Source organism: Sitophilus oryzae, unplaced genomic scaffold (assembly GCF_002938485.1).
Source record: "Sitophilus oryzae breed Bouriz unplaced genomic scaffold, Soryzae_2.0 scaffold_1667_pilon_pilon, whole genome shotgun sequence".
NCBI classification, from domain to species: domain Eukaryota; kingdom Metazoa; phylum Arthropoda; class Insecta; order Coleoptera; family Curculionidae; genus Sitophilus; species Sitophilus oryzae.
In genome coordinates, this window is record NW_022146355.1 from 708,816 (window position 1) to 730,711 (window position 21,896).

General features: G+C 32.2%; 1 protein-coding gene across 5 annotated transcripts in view; it reads left to right on the plus strand.

Annotated features, from left to right (window-relative positions):
- The window catches only part of LOC115880955 (serine/arginine repetitive matrix protein 1), a 179,692-nt gene that overhangs the window by 67,104 nt on the left and 90,692 nt on the right, over window positions 1–21,896 (plus strand). The window lies entirely within an intron of this gene.

Below are 21,896 nucleotides of genomic sequence, written 5' to 3' on the forward strand. Positions count from 1 at the left end.
ACGACGGACGGACGTAACTGGTCTAACTATGGATGTAGGGTTCTGTATTAAAAAAAATAGTTATAGGTCATTTAAAAAATATGTTTTTAAGCCAATTGATAATAGTATTTTTTTAAAATAATGTGAAATGTTTTAAAATTTACCATGTAATATCGTTATTAATTTTTGAAATTATTTTTTATCGTTAATATTAAATATATTTAATTTACTTAGTCTGCAAGATATTCTTATTAAACAATGTAATAGCGAAGTTAAACATACAGGGTGAATTTAAAAAAAACGCACATATTTTTAGAAGTAGTATTTTTCGATCCCAGGAACAGATCTATGAAGGTTTTTTCGCGAAAAAAAGAAAGGATTTTGTTATCATTTTTAGTTAAATGAACTGAACAAAATTCTTACAGCTTTAGTGTATATTAATAAATAATATTTTCTTGCCTTTAGCTGTGTATTTTTTCTAATTTCGAAAAATCGAAAGTAGAGAAAAAAATAAAAAGTAAAAAGAAAATTGTTTTGCTTGCCGTATCGGTGAGAACCAGCCCCTGGACAGCCCACCTGATGAAGGGTAGGCCCAGAAACCGGTTATGGGAGTGGAGCTTGCTTCCCCCCTTTACGACAAGCAAAACAATTTTTTTTTACTTTATATTTTTTTCTCTCCTTTCGATTTTTCGAAATTAGAAAAAATACACAGCTAAAGGCAAGAAAATATTATTTATTAAAACATAATATATTGATAAAATGGCAACATCGGCAGTAGATTAAATTTAGAGAAACGAAATCCTACAAAAATCTAGTGGATCTGAAAATTTAAGCAAAAAATATTGTTTTTTAAATTTCCAAAGTAAAAAATCAACTCAGCTATTTTGGATTTTGAATTGACATACGGTAGAGAGAAAATATGTTTCTTTTATGGAGATCTACCTGAAAGTATGTACACATATTTAAAACTCACCCTGTATAATAGGCATCAAAATCTCCTGTAATATCATTTAAAATTGTATTATTGTATATGTAGCTATTTTATTAATAGTAAATTTTATTTTAGAAACAATCGAATAATGTATTTTAAAAAATTGAAAACTAACTAACTCATAAATATTATAAACATTTGACATATTATTGAACATAGTGTCTCATTACAAATTAGGGTACCTGGCTCATTAGTAACGGTATTTTACAATATTCGCGAATCTCAGCTATTCTTTTAGGAAACTAATGATGCAACATACAAAAATTATCTGGACTTCTTAGTTTTTATAACACAAGGTCACTTTGAAAACGTTGCAATTTCGGTCAGTCCTCCTTTCTTAGTTATATTGACCACTTGTCAAGAAACGAAATGTTATAGAACTTTTTACATGAAATCCAGTGACTATTTTGCTGTTTTTTTTTTTAATATTATTAGGTTTTTACATAGGACATCCTGTATATTTATAACGAAATTAACTTGTCTTTTTACAAGCTTTTTAAAATTACATAACAGTATAGGTCTATTTAAGAAAATAACGATAAAAATCATAATTTTTAAATTACAAATTATAAGTTTTGCATGTCATACAAAAAAATCGTACGTTATGGATTTATTCGAGGAGATGGACAGTTTTCAATTTTTTTTCGCCATCCCGTGTCATGGGACACTCTGTACAGTACTTATAAAAGTATTCCAATTATAGAAAGCCCACGAAATGTTAGATAAACGTAAAAAATAGAAATGTAAAAAAACTGATCCAATAAGTAAAAGACCACTAGGTTAGATCTCTATGAAGTTGTAGATTAACATTGCAGTAGTTATTTCTGAAATAAAAACTTATTGAGGAAAAACAATCTGCTGGTATCACTACCTGGAAAATAAAGTAAAATAATTATTATCAAATAATTAAGTATTATTAAAAGTAAAATAAATATTTTATTGAATAAACACAATAGAGGGTGATGAGTCTTAAGATTTTGTTTTCGGGAAAAAAATTGAAGAATTTTTTGGATTTTTTTTTAGTTTTAAGTTAAAAAGCATAATTTTTGATAATATGGCAACATAGGTAGTAGACTAAATTTACAAACAAGAAACCCCAGTAAAGATCCAGTGGTTCTCAAAAGTTAAGCAAAAAAAAGTTTATTTGGAAATTTTTAAAGTAAAATAACTCGGTTATTGTAGACTTATTTGAAAAAAGGCAAAGAGAAAATATATTTTTTATCGATATCTAGCACCGTTGAAAATATTTGCATTTATTTAAGACTCATCCTGTATAAATATTCGATAATGTTATTCTAAATTAGCATTTTAGAATATTTTATAACAATATTTGACACAGAGATGCTAATCTTAATCAGCCTTCATTTTGAAATTAGTCAATTATGTAAGACACATTGTTTACTCATGTTCTTATGAATTATCAGTTTTTGATCAAAGTCAAAAACTTTCTATTTTTTAATAAACATGTTACAGATTCTTATCAACAATAAGTGGTATAAATTGTCAGTACAAAAGTTAGTTAGATAATTAAACTATAATCATTGTGCATCAGATATTTAATGTACTGAATGATATTGCTTGAAAATGTCAAGAAGGTTTTGAGAATCTTCTACCTAGCTATTTCAGTCACGCCGCTGAAGTCATCACACTTCTTTCACCAACAATTTCGACAAAAAAAATATTTAATAGCAACCTCAAATTATTTTTGCATATTCTTCAGTTTTCTAACGTTATTCTCAGCTACTAACAGCCTCTTCTCAACCAGCCTGCCGACTTACAATAATTTGCATGAAAATTCTGTATACCTAGCATAACGTTTTCTTGAAAAATCGTGTATTAAAACTAGTGATGAGCGAAATTGCTCCTGGTATTGCGGTCTTGGTCTTAGTCTTGCATACAAGACTCTTGCGATCGTGCCGTTTTTTTACATTTTTTATATCTTATTTTTTATAGATAATAATATAATATAACCTGTTAATCCGATGCTACATTCCATGCGCTTGAAAAAATACTTCCCATTACAAGGGGTCGTCCTCTGCCCGAAACACTGCCACCTATCAGGCCTATTGTGTTTGTCTCCTTTCTATATCTGCACCCATTCTCCTATCCCTGTGCCCTGCACTAACTTATGCAGGTCCTTGATAGGATGGGAGCATAGTTCCTCCGGTTCTAGCGTAGCTTTCCCAAATAACAAGTGTCGTTTACGATCCAGAGCCTCGCAATGACATATTATGTGCTCCGCTGTTTCAGGATCTTCATTGCAGAGTCTGCAGCAAAGACTTCCTTAATACAGGTTGAGTTTGTTCAGGTAACACTTGACAGCCATGTGTCCTGTCAAGAGGCCTGCTGTAATCCGAACTTCATTCCTACTAAGCATTAGCAGTTCTTTTGCGGTTTTAGAGCTAGGTCCTTGGATAAAAGCCTTACTGTGCCTGTGCCCCTGTCTGTTTCTCCAATGGACCCTCTGCTTTTCCCTGATCCAGAGTTTTAGTGCACTACGAGCCATACATTTGAGTATTTCCAGTACTGGCTCTGGACCAAGATAGGATGCCGATGATCCTTGCCTAGCTAGGTCATCGGCTTTTTCGTTGCCTTAGATGCCGTTGTGGCCCGGCACCCAGAATAATGTAATTCTGTTCCTTCGTGCGAGAGCTCCCAGTTCATCCAGGCATTCCCAGACGAGCCTCGACGATACCTTTGGCAGGAAAGGATACTTGGAAGGGGGAGGGGGAAGTATTTGCTCTTCTATCTTTATTCAATACACCTTATTTAACTAAGCGCGTTGACCGTACTCTTCGTACACTTGAAAATCGCCACCCAAGACCAGAAATGCCGCCCCTACTATAATGAAGAATAAAAATTTTCACTAGACAAATATCGTTTTTTTCTTTGCGAGAGTCTTACAGCAAGACCAAGACCAAGATTACTTATGCACTACAATACCAAGACTCTCGACTACAATATCAAGACCCTCATGGTCTTGGTCTTGCATTAAAATTACACGAATTAAAACAACCTAGACTTGTGCTCTGACTACTGGCATTGATGTACGAGAATAAGAGCAGTAGATGAAACACGGCTACCCAAAAACAAGCGAAGATGACAGGCTGGTACTAAATAAGCTGTGACGTTATAATGAAATATAATTTAAGTTTCTATCAAAATTATACTATCAAGTCTTAGTTTATAATAGTTCCATTTTTTGCCTTTCTAGACATTTTTAGAAGAATGAACAGACATTTAACGGTGCTGTTTATAGAACACTGTAATTTATTCCATGAGTATTATACGGAAAAGTAATTAATAATAATTGTTTAATACCGTTCGAGTTAAAAGTCCAAGTTACATTATAAAAGTGGTTTAATGCTGAATTACTACGACTGGTTATTAGTACTGTTGGTAAACTATTAAATTACAGCCGCTTTAAGAGTCCTTTACAAATGTTATTTTACAGGGTGTATATGAATATGTGCGAAAAAATTCAGAAGATGATTAATTTTTAAATAATAAGAGCTTTTTCATCTTGGATATGGAGTTGCCCCATAAAGTTATCTATACCGGGTGCGTCTCAAAAGTGGCTCACTCCTATAACTTTTTTATTTCTTTAGATAAATAAACGAGATTTGATATGTTAGTATATGACCTAAATTAGGATTGATTGACGTATTCATTTGTTTTCAGTCACTTCCTGTTTCACCGGAAATTATTACAATTTTTGATTTTTAAATGGCACCCTCGGCATTTTTTTGACTTTATTCGAAAGAAAATGACACTCTGAATAGAATCACATATCATATGTCAACTTCTGACATTCTCGCTTAAAAAAAATGTATTTAAATTTCAATCTAGCGTGCCATGGCTGTGCTAAAAACACTAATTTTTAACCAAGGAGCCTTGGAAAATAGATTTGATCATCTAATGTTTTTTAGTGACGTATATATTATAAAGTTGACATATGATATGTCAACTTTATAATATGTCAATTCAATGTGTTAATTTCTATCGAATAAAGTAAAGAAATGCGGAGGGTGCTATTCAAAAACAAAAGGTTTTAGTAATTTCCGGTGAAACAGGATGTGAAAGAAAACAATTGAATACGTCAATCAATCCTAATTTATGTCATATACTAACTATCAATTCGTTTTTTTATCTGAAAAAAATAAAAAAGTTATAGGGGTGAGTCACTTTTAAAACGCACCCGGTATAAAAAAATACTTAAGTCTGTCAGATATGTTAGAACGAAAAAAAATTATATGAAAAACACCCTGTAGATTTCTATAAATAAAGAATAGTTTCTTACAAAACGTAATAATAACAAAAGTATAAATGAACTTTAGGTAAATCCGTACATTACGAAAGAGTTATTGTGGCAATTAACTTAAAACGTTTCTTGTATTCTGTGATTGTTCCGTGAGTAAATTTTATAGTTTTATTTTGCTTGTTACTCACGTGATGAGAATGATTATTATGTGATATTTTAAACCTTTTTTTAGTTCTCAGGACATACGAATACCTTTAAAATTGTAATTTATATTTACATGACCTATTTCTTTTACTTAATTTATGTGAATGATGTCTATATCTTTGTGAGGGTTCATTACACGAAAATATCTACATATTTCACCATTAAAACAAAAAACAGGAAATAAAAACATAATATTACCATTTTCTGAAATGCAACTGGGTTAGAATCCAGCAAAACCATCATCTCTTCTTCTTAAGGTGCCGTGCAGATTCCTGCGTAGGCGTTCATCTTTTTCTTCCTCATCAGATGGTTCTGTTAACTGCCGCGACTTGGAGTGCTTGGAAGTCCTGTATGCCTGTCCAATGACGAATATTCCTCAGCCAGGATAGCTTCCTTCGTCCTATCCCCCTTTTGCCCCCCTCTATTTTACCCTGGAGAATCAGACGCTGAAAGTGATAGCGTCATAACCATCATCTCAATGGATCTTTACTTTTAATTAAATTTGTTTAACCAACAAAAATTATTTTTCAACCGTTTCAGAGAGTATGGTTCATTTCAAATAAACTTTTAATCACGTGATTAAACTTGACCGGCATTGCGTTGGCATTATTGCCCACTTTCCCGTTCAAAATATTGTAATAACGCTGCGATGGGTTTTTTACGGCTATTAAGTTCTAAAAAGAACACTTGTGTTCGACTGCAAGATTTACTAGTAAAAATTTTAAGCTTAAAGAATCACATCATAACTTATTAAGTGTGAACTGATAACAGTTATCAAGTTCACACTTGATAACGGGCAATGATACTTCGGGCCGAAACGTTTTGTGTAAGCAAAATAAATAAAGACAATGGTCCAAAATTCTTTTAATTTCAAAAACTGTATTAATTGACAACTGTAGGTAATCCATATATCTGATATATAGGTTTTTTTTTCTAAATATATACAGGGTGCTACAAATTCAAGGTACGAGCATTGGTATCTCGGTAACCGTAAGATACGAAGATACGGTTAAATTGGAGCAAAGTTGCGCCTTGGGCTGTTCACCAAGATGCCATAAAAAAAGTTTTAAAAATTTCAAGGATTGCTGAGTTTTTTGGAAGAAACGGATTTTTTTGGAAAACTAATTTTATTTCTTCCTGTCGTTACTTTTTAGAAAATCAGAAATCTAATTGCACATTCTCATAGCCACTTTATTAGGGCTATCTGATAGTATTTTTAGATTTTCAAATTAGCTGATAATTTGGGAGATACAGAGGCCAACTTAATTTTTTTAAATACGGACCTGCAATTTTTATTTCAGATATTGAAAGAACTCAGTCTCCTGAGTACAATGATATGCACACTTTATACTTTTTTTTGTTTTGCGTACCTTAACAGCAAAAATAAACTATTTAATTATTATTTAAAAAAATTTCAAGTCCGACTCTGTTTTTTAAATTATTTAATTTGATTATATTCATCGCAACAATATTGATCAGTGCTAATTAACATTGAATAAGAAAAATTGAGCCAATTGAAAGATTCAAATAAATAATATCCAGATCAGCAATTTAAAGATATTATTTTTAACTTTTCTTATTGTGAATTTGAAATTCTCAGTGTATGATTTAATAATTTGCCTAATATTAATCGTAGTTATTATGAATAAATTAACTTCTACAAACTAGTTTCTATTTACATAGTCTACATGTTCGAAAGGGTTACCACCTATTGCACAAATTTATTTTTCGTTCAATTTTATTTATAGCTTTTGAACAGATCTTCTTATACTTTCGAATGCATTTTGTACTCTTTATTGTAACTGTCGAGATGTGTTGATTTCACTTTTTTGTAAAATTCGACCTCATCGAATTATTTGAGGTCATCAGATGATCCAGGAACCTTCCTGGCCATTATACTGCTCTACAATTTCCAATCCCTCTTCCAGGGAAATGATTTGATATGTTTATATTACATTTATTTATATTATTTTTTACTATTTTATTGCATTTGATTTTTCGTATTCAACCCACGTCACTGTTAAATTTGAAAGCTTATCAATATTGTAACGATGAATATATTAAATATTAAAAAAAACAGAGCCGGACTTGAAATTAGTTTAAATAAATTGTGTCCAAATTTCCAAAACAAAAAAAATATAAAGTGTGGCATATCACTGTGCTCAGGAGAGCGAGCTCTTTGAAAATCTGAAATAAAAAATGCAGGTCCGTATTTAAAAAAATTAAGTTGGCCTCTGTATCTCACAAATTATCAGGTGATTTGAAAATCTAAAAATATTATCAGAGAGCCCTAATAAAGTAGCTATGAGAATGTGCAATTAGTTTTTTGATTTTCTAAAAAGTAAGGACAGGAAAAAATAAAATTGATTTTCAAAAATATCCGTTTTTCCAAAAAACTCAGCAATCCTTGATATTGTTAAAACTTTTTTGATGGTATCTTGGTGAACATCCCAAAGCGCAACTTTGCCCCAAGTTAACCATGTTCGTATCTATTATATTTAACGAGTTACCAATGCTCGTACCTCGAATTTGTAGCACCCTGTATATAGAATATTTCCTTATAATATCCTTTTCAGACAATTCCTTTTTGGATAGTGATTCATAATAATCATTCGCATCAAGCCAAGCACAAAATAGAAATTCTACGTGCACATTTTCCTTTTCTATATCTGTAACAAAATATGTAAACAAAATTATTGTACATTCCGGAGGAATGTTAGAAAGTTTAATTCAATTGTTTATCGGCATTCTCGATCTGAAAACATAATCCATTTCGGAGTGAGCATGTTCTCAGTACGAACCTAATATATATTATTATATGTAAATTTTAGTAAAAGTCCTGAAAGGCTGGCCCGTAACCGTACTTCACCTGTAACCATTACGGCAATAAATTGTAACACGCTGTAAAAGTAATATTGACCTTTTTTGCGCAACGCCGACCGGTGTCAATGACAGAAAAATCAATATTTATTTTACTTGCAAAATAGATAGAACAATTATAGAAATAGATTTATGTTACCTCTTTATGACCTCAAAATCGAATATATAAAATTATCGTGTAAAAGTTTTAGTTACCATACCCCTCCGAAAAGACTTGACCGATTTTGATCAAATTTTATATGTATATCAGTAGGGCTGAGAATAGATTGTTATTTTTTATACCCCTGAGTGATAAGGGTGGTACACCCCAATTTTTTTTTATTGTTTGAATATTTTTTTTTAATTTACCCTTCTAAGATTAACTGTTTTTTAATAGCGATATTGGTAATTCAATAATTTTAAATCTCGTGAATAAATGACTGTTGTCCTCGAAAAATATCATGTTGAAACCTCAAGTCTACTGTCCCATGAAGCTGTGAAATAATCAAACTTCTAAATTAATGTAAAAAAGATACGGCTGTCTATGAAGCAAAATAACGTATATTTTGACATTCTCAAGGGAATCAAAAGTTCTTCTTCTTAAGGTGCCGTGCAGATTCCTGCGTAGGCGTTCATCTTTTTCTTCCTATCAAATGCAGCGACTTGGAATGCTTTGATGCCTTGTATTCCTGTCCAGTGACGAATATGTGTCAGCTAGGATAGCTTCCTTCGCCCTATTCCCCTTTTGCTCCCCTCTATTTTACCCTGGAGAATCAAACGCTGAAAGTGATAGCGTTCTTCGCGTAGTATGTGTCCCAAATAGGCTATTTTCCTCTTCTTGATGATTTCGAAGAGTTCACGTTCTTCTAGACCAACTCTTCTGAGAATGTCTTCACTCCTCACACGGTCGACCCAGGGCACTCTTAGAATTCGTCGTAGGGTCCACATTTCGAAGGCTTCAATTCGGTTTATTGTTGCTACCTTCAGTGTCCATGCTTCCACACCATATAACAAAACGGACGAGACATAACTCTTTACCATTCTGTATCTAAGGCAGAAGTTCCTCTCTGTGAGAAACCTTCGAAGTTTCAGAAACGTAGATCTTGCTTGTTCGATCCTGCATTTGATCTCCTGATCTGGATCCCACGTTTCGTCAACCATGCATCCCAAATATTTAAATTATGTTACCTACTTGATGACCTGTCCATTTAAGTAAATTCTGGTGTTGGGAATGTGTTTCTGCGAGCCATAAATTTATTTTTTCTAGTATTAATGTTTAAACCCAGTTTTTGGCTTGATTTAGAAGGATTTGGAGATCATTTGCATTGTCTGCCAATATCACCGTGTCATCCACATATCGGATATTATTAATTGGAATGCCATTTATTTTTAAACCAATGGGAGTGTCGGAGTCGTTATATAAGTTAAACAACATTGGAGACAGAATACACCCTTGCCTTACCTTAATCAAAAGTTAGAGTATAAGTATTTTCCGTTGACCTAAGAGCTATGAAATTTGGAAAGTAATACCTTATATTATACTACAAGTACAGAGAAAAAATCTGAAAACTACAGAAAGTATGTTAGTTACAACGAATGTTAGTTTTTTTTATTAACGAATGTGAATCTTTCAGAAGATTTCTGAAATAAGAAATACTAATATAATAATTTTAATTTTCTAGAATTATGATCTTTAACAACAAATAATTTATAAACTATATATACTATATACTTATGTTTAATCAAATATCATCTGGGATCACAGAGAAGTATATTGTATTTGGTTACTTGTGAAGATGGGTTAAATCGCGATATTCTTTTCATTTTATTGAAGCTTTCAAATAAATAGAAATAAGTGAAAGTAATGCTGATTAAGGTAATTTAAACTGCTTAAATTTTCACTTAATAAGAAAATTTATGTATTTATAATTGCTAATTAAGATTTAGCTAATGCGATACAGGTCCCATTACTTCCACGCTGCAAAATATTGTAATTTGTTTTATGCATGTAGATCACGAAAGATGTCACTGTTAATGAAGGTCATTATTTTATCGATGCAGTACATTTCAATTAAGTACTGTAATGACATGACGGTGTGAATACATGTTTTTTTTTAAACTTTGTATCAGAGACTTATTTGTAGAGAATTTTCTTTTTAATATTTAGTACCTAGAGTGTTATTACAATTGGGGGTTATTACCTTTGGTGTTACACAGCAAAATAAAACACTAAATTACCACAATAAAAAAGTGTTTTTATACATTTTAAAGTATATAAAGTATTGTGGTGATTTAGTGTTTTATTTTACCTAGAGTAAGAGATATTTCTCCATCTCTTTTCCTTGATAGGATGCGACATAGTTCATCCGGTTCCAGCCTTGCCTTCCCAAATAGAAACTAGAATCTCGAGTGATATACAGGGTGTTCCAGGCTGAGCGTGCATTAGAAGTTTGTAGAGAACCACAATATCTAGATCGGAGATTTTTTGCACATCATTGTTTCACAACGAGATCTATCGATTAATAAATATTTTCAATATGGCGGCACTTCCGGAAATACCAGAAGTGGACAGCAACTTTTTCATTTTAGATGGGTGCCTTCATTTTTTATTACATACTTAAATTCTCTGCAAAATTTTATGAATTTTAATACTAAACACTCTATATCTAACATTAACCCTTTTTGAAAAAAAAATTTTAAAATTTCTGGACGAAAAAAACTGCCTGTCAAAAATATCTGTATAGTCTAAACGTCAAATTTAGTGATTACCACAGCCACTGTGCCATAAGGACATGTGGCAATCTATTTCAAAAATTAAATTGTTCGAATGTCATATAACATCATTCATGAAATTGGGCGATTAAAAAATTATCATAAATCATTTTTTTCAAATGGAAACCTACTTTTTATATTTCACTAGTGAAAAGGCTTTTCAATTGGTTACTTTTTGATTATACATGTTCCTATACCTAAAATAAATCGTTTTTAAGTTATTTAAGATTTAGTTTTAAAGCGTATATTTTTGTTGGTTTTGTGACAAATCTTTTCAGATTCATTATTTTTTGTTATGGGGAGCGTGACTATTTCATAATTATAAAAAAAAACAATTAAGTTGAGCGGAAGGCAAACTTGTCTACTATAACTTACCTTAATTGCGGCCCAACCTCTGTCTGTAAATCTGTAGCTCATTTCTCGAGACTTTTCTGGACTGCTCTGGAGATATTCTGCCCGTTCATAAGGATCTTATTTATATACTTTTAAAACACTCTTGGTTATTTTTACTATAGAAATAAAACTGCCGAGTTTTCAGAAAACATTTAAATTTAATATTAAAGAAAAAAATAAAGAACAAAAAGAAAATATATATAAAAAATTAAGTTACTTATTATTACTCAGAATAAAAAAAAATATGGAAAAAATACAAGAAAATTGTCTGGCGTCTGCTTTTATTGAAAAATATGATAATTATATAATCAATTAAACATTTCATTACTAAATCTTGCTACATCACATATTAAAATAATTTTAAAGAAGAAAACAACAGAAATTAAGAATATTTGACAAAAGGACTTAAAAACATAACTATTAGCAGACACCAGACTTAAAAACTACAGGGGGTCACATCGTGAACCTTACCGAGTTTCGCAAACCCGAGGGAGAACCGTGTCTTTTAGAAACTCAAACCGAACTAACTTTTCTGCCTAAAAACAGCCCGGAGGTTCCAACATTACAGGGATGAAGGGTGGTGAGTTGGGTACTTAGCCAATAAGGTCATTCCTGAAGGTACTCTTCTTTGTTTGATTTGTCAGCTTGACACCGCCCTTCAAAGTTGGTTCAATCTCCCGTTGTTAGATGGCGGTACTATTATCTTTTTACATATTGAATCTTCATTTGGCGCCATTTACATCTAGGTACGTGCTTTTCTAAAGTTCCCAGATCCTTTACAAACATCCAGCGATAGTTAAACATGTTATCAAGGGTGGTTATTAGTTTTACAACGTACCAGCGTTTTTATATAAGGTCTATCTTTACAATTTTTCTATTTACTTCTGAGTTCTACAGTTTATTTGCTTTGTCCTTCTAAAAGTTTGGGAATTTAAAAATATTCACGTTTGAAAGTTGTTTGTTTTATTATTTACTGTTAAAAAGACACCCTATCGAAACTAACAACTGAAAACATCGACTTGAACGTAAAGGACATAGAAAATAATCTGTTAATAATATAAATAATAATATAAAGGAAATAATCTGTTACAGTTTTAACCAGTAACCTATGGCTTTAAACGACAAGCGATGTAAAAACAATAGATTTGGTTATACTGTAACACTTTGTTCAAAAAACAGTATGTTATCAATCATCATTTCCAAGCCAACTTTGCGCTGTTTTTTTTAGGGTATACGGTATATTATTAATAATTAATAATATCAACTATTAGATATCACTAAAGAGCGAAATACCAGATATATTTTTATAAATACACTTTTTAAACTCTTAAGGCAGGCAGTATTTACAACATAGGAAATTCAAATAATTCGTTTCCTGACAGATGGAAATAAACTGTCTGACTGTTTGACACTTAGCGTCAAAGGAAGCTAGATAAAATGAAGAAAAATATAGGTTTTCAAACTAAATCTCTAAACTAAAATTTAACGTGAAAAGAAAATACAATATCAAAATATATAATTTTATTAAAATATATCAATGACACTACAAAATTCATTGACATTCAGTACGAGGTAGAAATCTTCATTCCAGTACTAAATATCTACAGGAATTTATCATTCCTAAGACCCAGTTCGGTACACTACCAGTTAAAATAACTGTAGCAATTTAAGAACCGCCCTAAGCTATCACCTTACATCGGCCACGAAATCTAAAATATGGCGCGTTTTCTCACACAGCAAAGATCAAAGTGAGCGAGACCCGATACCACAGACTCCACCTCTGACATTACTATTATTAATTGTAATATCTATCTTCAAATATAAATTCAGTCGAGTACAGGTGCAGTGTCGGCCAGAACCACAACTCATTCTCATTAACTTGGAAGTGTATTTCGTAAGCCAGGCTCTGCGTAGTACACGTGAGAAATGCTATTAAGCTACGATTGTGAATCAAAGATTGCGTTTACACGCTACACGTTTTATTCATTAGTATTTAATAGGGATGCACGATAGTTTAATAATATCGATATTTTGAATTGATTCCATTTGTTTCAGAACGTATCAATCCAGTATCCATATGTATAGTCGATAAAATATGACACAAGTTTACCAAAATAAAACCATCAAAACACATAGATGCTTCGACTTGAAACATTTGCTAAGGTTTATAGTAATCATTCGCTGATTACCAAAATGCTCATGAGTAAATCAATAGAAGAGTCTATGGGCATTAGATATAGATACGGGCAAAAACACGTGTAAATTTCATCAGAGATCTTCAATACGCTGAGATGACTGCGCTCTAGTTGCAAAAACGTTACAGCAATTACAAGAAATGTTGAACACATATACCTGGGCATAGGAGGCTTTGGGCCTTTTTTTTCTTTAAGCAGAACATCGACAAAACTAAAATCATGTGCACTCCTGCGGAAAATCTATATCATGTACATATAAATACAGTACGTCTGCTGGATCTGTGTCTATGAAAGGAATGCGGACAAAAAACATTTAAATAAACAGCAATATATTTTATACGTCGACTTGACGAGTACGTCATCGCAAATCGCTCCGCCCATTCATTTTATTGGCTACTTCCAAATTTGTCGAATTTTTATTGATGGGACGCGTCGTCTAATTTTTTACGAAAAACATCGAGAGAATATCGTTTCCCCTCTCACGGATACCCCGTAGCTACAGAACGGATAGACGTACTGTATATATATACTCCAGGGTTGTCGCAACTAACGTCTCATCCCCACGCCTAACCGCCACCTGTTAGGATCAAGAACATCTTCCTCTTCCAAGTTACGGTCCTCCATTGCCCTTCTGATGGCCTCATTCCAGGATCTTCTAGGCCGTCCTCTTTTCCTTTTTCCAGGGGGTGACCAGCTGTAGATACGGTAGGGCCATTTTTGGTATTCCATGCGTAGCAAGTGTCCAAACCACTTAAGGCCCCTCTGTTCGACTCTATCCACTATTGTCTGTGTGGCATCCATTTTGGCTCTGATTTCCACGTTCCTAACTCTGTCCAGTTTAGATACTCTTGCACTGCGTCTCAAATGGTTCATTTCGAGTGCATTCAAAGCTCGCTTTTGTTCAGCTTTTAAGGTCCAAACTTCACACCCATAAGTTGAAGAAGAACTATTGGAATATATAGCGGAATTCAATTACCTTGGCAGTCTGATTTCGGAAAAGGCCTATATCGATCAGAAATTCAGCACAGAATTAGCAGCGCTTCAAAGACATTCTTGAAGTTAAAAGATTGGGTTTTCTACAATCATGACCTGAGCATACAAACGAAACTTGCAGTGTACCGAGCAGTAAAAATCCCTACCATGTTATATATGGAAGCAAAACCTGGGTGCCGTACCACCGGCATATAAACGCATTAACCCTCAACTGGCGTGGGGGTTCTAGCGGACCCCAAGCACTATTTAAATATCTGTGAAATGTTTACGTTTAAGAATTAGGCCTCGTCGCGCCATTTACCTTTAAGTTAGGGTATCAATATGCAACTGTTAAAGCTAAGATTTTATCAAGTATTGTTCCTACCAGCGGCGGAGGCTAAAGTTTCATTGGGGTCTGTGTGACACCACCACGCCAAAAATGTTTTATTATTAGGATAGTGAGTAGTCTAAAAAGCGTGCCTCACTGGTGGCTAATTTTAAGGAAGCATTAATTGTGTGGTTTGATAAACTTAAAAAGGCTTAAGTGAGATGAAGATCATCGAGACATTGGTTTTTCTCCGAACAGTAACTATAACTCCGATTCTGCATCTTTAATTACAGAAGAGAGAAAATTGAATAATCAATACCAGAAAAGAAAGAGATGTGGTATATGTCAGCCATATGTCAACGAAGAAATGACAAAAATCTTATGAATCAAATGTGCACGATCCATGTGCGGCAAATGCATCCTATATTAGCATGAACTATATTTCAAAAGGTTATTCAAAGTTTGCAGTTTTCTTGAAAACAATTTATATTTATTATTCACATTTTAGTTGTTTGTACTTTTAATAATACGGTAAAATCATAAAATATATACCTATATATGTTTTTAATTTCTACGGGTTTCTTAGCAAAGATATATTTCTGTTGTCAAAAATTCCTAAAAAATGCGTTTTACTTTATTTTTGTATGCGTTGTTATTAATTTGTTGAAAATTAATGAAATTGTTTGTGCACAAGTTGGAATATATTGTAAACACTGTTAAAATAACAAGCTTTTATAAAATCTCTTCATCATGTATTTTTAACTGAAAAAAAATTGGGGTACGTTGGACGTGCGTACCGTTGGTACGTACCAACGGAGACACCTTAGATAGATGTCTCAAACGTATCGGTCGTTGAAAAGGCTAGCTGCGAGATCGCTGAAGTCATGATTACTAAATTCCACTTAAGATGGGCTGGTCACGTATTCAAGGTGCATGAAAACCGCCTGTGAAACAAAAAACCGGAACAAAATTAGGTTACAGTTGAGGGTTGGAACCTTTGGTGTTACACAGCAAAATAAAAACACTAAATCACTACAATACACCAAAACACTTTTACTTTTACACTGGACACGCGTTTCGCTAACCACGTTAGCATCATCAGCAGATGATTATAAACTAAAATACAATCTACAAGTTGAGTTTATATACTCGCTCAGTGGGCATCAAGTGGACGTGGCAAGATCTAGCCAACCGGGTTAGAGCCCACTGAGCGTAACAGTTAAATTTCCGCCAATAGAGTAGTAGGAACAAAGAACTTGAAGGAATTGTAGAAAAAACGAAGAACTTGAAGGACTATCTTTACATTTATTAATTCTGATGCTTTCATATGCATCTAATTGCCTGTAATTTGAGACTTGTTTAATTAATTTTAAATTGAAAAAAAATTAGGTCATACCTGCATTCAAGGCAACAAAATATAGGACAATCTAGCGAGGTAAGGATCATTAGAAACTTAATTTGTTCCAGAACTGGAAATAACCAGATGTGGAGCCCGTAGAGCAATAAAACTCTAGATCAAGGAGAAGTGCTCGTAGACCGTCTACTGGAAAAAGAGACAGGGCCCAGACATAGCATAGCCTTCATCCAAGAATCTAATTCTAAAGCCATAAAGAAATACTAATGATTAGCAGGAATAAGGTGCGGATTACAACAGGACTCGTGACAGGCATACGAATATCAAATTCCATTGAACAAGCTTAAGTTCTATCAAAGAAGTCTTTAATGCAGTATCTGCTACATAGAAAGATCTCGGAACAGATAGAGCACAGAATATATCACTGGACTTTCTATTTGGGAAATCAAAGTTAGCACTGGAGAAACTATACTTTATCCTCTCAAGGACCTGTACAAACGTGCGGGGTACTGAATAAAATCATAGATAGCGACAAATACAGTATACGGTACATAAGATGGTCTCTTAAAATCGGGAATAAAAAAGGACCACAGCAAAATTAAGTAATGACATGTCGATAAAAGTATAATCTACTCGATAATGACATAATGATAGTAATTAAAGTTTATTAAAGTTAATAATAGGTTACTCGAAGATTGAAATGTAACCATCAAAAATATTTTCTAGCCATTGTCTTAACACATAGTGTAGGAGGTTCTATTATTTGAAACCTTATGTAATATATTATGTAAATTGACATCTTAATAAAACTGTCAGTCGACGAAAACTTTTAATGCAACAGGTAATAATTATTGTAAGTCGCAAATATTCATAAAAGACAATAAAAATTTTATATATTTTGAAGGAACACACGTCTATTTTTTTAATACATGGGTTTTAACAGATAAAAACGGACCAGGCTGTCAGACTACTTAAGTAAATAATAAAAAAATATATAAATAAACAACGCCTTATTGTACAAAAAGCCAAAATAGCTTCATCGACAAAGCATGAATAAAGAAGGAAGAGTCAGTATTATGAAATTTTTAAAGAAATTCTTGCAGTATTCTACTGTTCAGTCCCGATAAATATCGAACTGATCTGTTTTGAAGTTTGAAAATACGATCAAATTTTGTCGCGCAGCAAGTACACCAGAATGGAAGGGCATAACGAAGATGCGACTCGAAAAGGGCATGAAATACTATTCTAGAGGTTGATAAGTTGGTTTGGATAGGTTAAGGCATAGGAGAATAGAATCGCACCAAAATGTATGGTGCGTAAGTAACTGGATATAGTATTGTATAGTGCCGTAACATCTGGGCCGCTCCAAGTGAAACTAGTATCGACCACAAAGAGGTAGATTTTACCGCTAATGTCTAGATTAACTTAAGTTCTAGCCCAAGAATATTTGTCAACCTCATTTTTGAATTCCATAACACATTTTTTCACTTAATAAGACTTTGTAAACGAATTCAATCGCCCGGAGATACAGGTTGCAATATATTTCGCTATTATTGTCCATCTATTTATAAAGTCATATTACATCGCAGCCTATATAATTGCGCGCCGAGATAGATTGTTTATCTCTGTGGCCATTGTGAGCGCACAATGAGCTTTCGCAATGCTGCAGGTGAATAGTGACTTTTTCTTTCTTTTTCTTTAATGAAACCAGTAATTATATCTATTGCATCCTATCATCGGTCCACTTCTTATGAGAATAATGTTCCGTAAGAATCGTTAATATTCATATTATGTGCGACAAATACAGGGCCTGGCAAAAGTGCTGGCAAATGGAATACCCTGTATATAATGTATTTTGGGCTTCCTTTCAGATCACTTTACATAATTCATAAAAGATATGAAAAAATATCTTCCAATAATTTCAGAGATATCAATAAATAAATAAAAAATATATATTTTTCAACATTTTTAAAAAAAAATATTACAAATACAAGAGCCTGTCCTGAAATCAAAACTATATTAGGTATTTACTTTAGATGGTCTATACTTACTTTGCTATAAATATCGTATTATTAAATCATACAGGGAGTTCAAAATTCTACGCCAAACTTTCTAAAATATAGAATATTTTTTTTTGTTTTTTATTCTAGGGTTCTTCTCAAGTTTTTTATTTTAGGAGCTACAGATGCAAAAATATGCACAAAAAACATGCTATAATATATGTTTGAGCTTTTGCTTAAGTACAGTTTAAACACAGTAATTTTATTTCTTAAAACAAAGTTTTTACTTGGACCAAGCTTATTTACATATTATTTTTTACTGTTTGAGAAACCTACTAGCCAACCTAAAAGCTTTACAACCGTATTATCTTGTCAACCTAAATTTAAAATAATTATATAGTACAATGGAATAGAAAATTAGTTTATACATTTGAAGTTTTGCAATAAAGTCTCTTTCTTTTTGTTACTAAATAAGGTCATGAGATTGTCCATTCTAAAAGCACAAATAGCCGTAGAATGCAAATAATGTTGATATCTCCACTATCAGGGTTAAACAGTTACAGCAATACTCTCAACCCTGTTATCCATTGTCTATTCACACTAGCAAAGATATAGGATATTAGTTATATTGCAAATACCCTATGATTGAAAAAAAAACTGTGTCAAAGATGGCTAGGAATCGATGATAAATCGATGATAATCTTGACGAGGTCAAGCTCTATAGACTCCAGTTACTTGGGCAGTGCTCTTCTTTACATTTCCCTTATTTATTTTTAATAATACAGTGGCACCCGAGAATCTGGCCATTAGTTTATGGTGGGGGTGGGGGGTTGGTAAGGGGGTTAAAAATTTTAAAAAATCGTAACTCCAAAATTACAGTAGCTAGCGAAACGCGGTTTTCAAACTAAGATTAGGAATAATATTTGCTACAAAATTTGTAATAACGTCAAAATCAGTCAAAGTCGCAGTTTTCGAGATATTAACATATTTTAGTATGGGCGGCTAAACGTGTCTCCCGGCGCCAATTTTTTCGGCAAAAAACTTTTTTTTGCCGATCCTAATAGCCTACCATACCAATTGGTATGGTCGGCTAAAAAATTGGAAAAGTTCCTTTACTTTGAAACTAAAAGAACTGCCTACCAACTTTTTATTAACATATTTTAGTATAGGCGGCTATACGTGCCTCCCGGCGCCATTTTTTTTTAATGTAATATTTTTTTTATTTTTAGCTCTAAATATTTCCTCGATTTTTTAACAAACTGTATATAAATATATCAACTTTATTCGTTAACTCTGTTTATTATAAACTTTAGTATTTGGCTTATTATACAATACTTATTATACATTATACAGAGTTAATTGATGAGTTTTTTTATCCTCTATTTAAAACCTCGGCGCCAATTTTTTGATATAGGAAGCGCATATAGTAAAAATCTATTAAAAATTTAAGACTTACAAGACTCAAGACCAAGACCAAGGGAGTATCGGTCTTTTTCTTGCATTTGCTAATCACTACAGGTTACTACTACCTTTCAATAGTCAGATTCTTTAACCAATCATATAAAGTAAAAAATGAAAGAAATTAATATTTGTACAATCAATCTGGCTTTTTTATCGTTACTCTGTGTCTTTTCTTACACAACCGCAATACCTTTTTCGTGTTTTTTTTCTCATTGTCCCCCTGTCCGATTTTCTAACATGGTACACTCGAATAAACAAAGTCGTGTTGACATATTTCTATTGTTTCTTCGACGTATAGTATTACGGTACTGTTTTTCGCGCAATACCTACCTAATTAACATGAAAAGAACTATCGCTATTCCGTTGCGGGCATCACGAATTCCCAAACGGCCAGACCGAACAGCAACCTTGGATTGTTATAAGGGCGTGATACGATAATTCAAGTAAATTGTTTACCTTTTACCACCTTATTCTATTAGTCGAATAGAAAGTGCTAAAATACACTCCCCGGCACAAAATTCCGCCACCCTAAAAATTTGACTAAATTTGATGTTTCATAACTTTTTATTTTGTAATTCGATTTTTATGATTATGGTATCAGTGTGAAGATAAATAAATAATATACACAAATAATATAAATTCAAAACACCCTGTGGAAAAAGGACTCTGGACTCCCTGTCGTACTACTTTACCAATTGGCCGTTGGAAATACTGTGGTTGTTTTATATATTATTACTTTTATTCTGGCTTCTTATTATAAAATGGCAAGAGTTTCTATACAGGGTTGTTCACCACATACGACACGGAGTATTGTAGCTAAACTATTAGATTTTTACAAATTGTAAGTTTTGGGTTCGTTGAAGGACTATTAGAGCTAAAATTTAAAAATATTTTTACAAGATACAGAGTGTCCCAAATAAGTAAAAAATATCATAGTTGTATTATTTTAAAAAGAACACCCTGTATATTATTCTATTTTTGGATTCTACGATTGAAATAAAAGTAAATTTGATTAAGGTTTATCACACTTAAACCTTACCGTTTTTGAAATATTTTCAATTTTAAGAAATTGCAGTAAAAATTTTAATGCTTTATTTCTCCAAGGGTATTTAAGTTTTTAATACTAAATATTTACTGAAGATTATTTATTGATCCGATATTGTGTTGCAATAATAAAAATTTTACTACCTTATACAGAGTGTCCAAAAATTTATATTAAATAATTAATAGCTATAAACGGCAATAACGTGTTTAAGTTAAATGGAACACCCTGTATATTTTACGTGAATCATATGCACAATTTAATTGTCTATCAGATTTTATTATACCATTTTTTACCTATCTCTGCAACTTTTCGTAGAAAATGCATTTTCTTATAATTTAGACCTCATTTATCACTATACCCACCACGGAATATTGACATTTCAGATTTTTTTTAAGCAACATATATGCACAAAATGTACAGGTGGTAAATATTGCAAGCCTATTGGTATACCAAAAAAACTATTTAAATCTTTAAAAAAGAGTATACGAATTAAATATACCACCATTATTTACGACCAAAAAGTAGTTAATTACATACTTTTAAATTGTTTTAATTAATAAAGTATTCTAAATAAACGTGGATTTGGCTCAGAAATCAATATAATAATAAATTATGAAAATAAACGTCTCTGTTTTTATAAATCAGCATTCGTCAAAAAATGAAATAAAATTTATAAGGCGTTACTTTTTATCACACTGTCTAATACACACACAAAATTCATTTTTTTATTATTTGGAGCAATTATTATTAATCAACATAAACAGGCAATTAATGTAGTCTGAATACTGGGATCATATTAATTGGTTATTTTTAACAAAAATATTTAAACAGTTTTTTTTAATTTTTTTTTTATGAAATAAGCGAGCTATATGGACAATATTAGTATCTGTACTCTTGGAAAATTTGTTACATCTTTAAAAATAATCTAAAATGTCAATATTCCATGGGTATAGTGATAAATGAGGTCTAAATTATAAGAAAATGCATTTTCTACGAAAAGTTGCAGAGATAGGTAAAAAATGGTATAATAAAATTTGATAGACAATTAAATTGTGCATATGATTCACGTAAAATATACAGGG